At 45.9% G+C, this 1,182-nt stretch overlaps 1 pseudogene; it reads left to right on the forward strand.

The window, feature by feature from the left end:
* Positions 1-385: 385 nt before the first annotated feature.
* On the forward strand, positions 386-503 carry LOC126427543 (5S ribosomal RNA; annotated as a pseudogene).
* The last annotated feature ends 679 nt before the right edge of the window (positions 504-1,182 follow it).

The raw sequence follows: 1,182 nt of genomic DNA on the forward strand, positions 1-1,182 counted from the left end.
CAAATAAAGGCATTGTTTAGAAAAGGAATGGTGAATGGAAACAGAAAAATGTGGATTCTATATTTTTCTGTTCATGTGTCAATAATCGCATGGGGAACTCAACAACAGAACTGGGAAGAAGAACTTGATGAGTACAAAGCATACATTTCGGTATGTGACGGAATGATATGTTGTATACTGAAATTTAATACAGGGAGTTTTGTCGTCCCCTGGTACTCTGCTTACTGTAGCTAAAGTATACCTTCCGGTAATATTTCCCACTGCTGACCTTGAAACTCATAGATGTCAACAGTGGACCTATGACGGTGGTTTTTCAGGTGCAGTTGTACAGCCTGAGGAATCCTATACGATTTCAATTGGATTTTAGTCTGGTAGTTATTTTATGACCAACGGCCTTTCCGCAGTGGTAACACCGGTTCTCGTCAGATCACCGAAGTTAAACGCTGTCGGGCTGGACTAGCACTTGGATGGCTGACCATCCGGTATGCCGAGCGCTGTTGGCAAACGAGGTGCCCTCAGCTCCTGTAAGGCAAACTAAGGAGCTACTTGATTGAGTAGTAGCCGCTCTGGTCTCGTAAACTGACATACGGCCGGGAGAGCGGTATGCTGACCACATGCCCCTCCATATCCGCATCCAGTGACGCCTATGGGCTGAGGATGATACGGCAGCCGGTAGGTACCGTTGGTTCTTCCAAGGCCTCTTCGGACGGAGTTCAGTTTTAGTGGTGTCGTTATAGACACATGTTGTTACGTTTCAGGTATTCGTCTGCCAGTCTAGCTATGGGTGATCGGATGTTACAGCTCGTTCCAATGTGTCACTGTCATTAATAGAATGCTGCCCTCGTAGTACTCATGGAAACATACTCGCCGCGCGGGATTAGCCGAGCGATCTCAGGCGCTGCAGTCATGGACTGTGCGGCTGGTCCCGGTGGAGGTTCGAGTCCTCCCTTGGGCATGGGTGTGTGTGTTTGTCCTTAGGATAATTTAGGTTAAGTAGTGTGTAAGCTTAGGGACTGATGACTTAGCAGTTAAGTCCTATAAGATTACACACACATTTGAACATTTTTTTTGAAACATACTCAATGATGTACTAACTTCTAACGAGATGATGTCTCTTACGAGAACACTAGGGTCGCGATGTCGATTTATTGCCATATGACTAAGTAGCTTGTTAAGGGTCTT

Source organism: Schistocerca serialis, chromosome 1, assembly GCF_023864345.2.
Source record: "Schistocerca serialis cubense isolate TAMUIC-IGC-003099 chromosome 1, iqSchSeri2.2, whole genome shotgun sequence".
NCBI lineage: Eukaryota > Metazoa > Arthropoda > Insecta > Orthoptera > Acrididae > Schistocerca > Schistocerca serialis.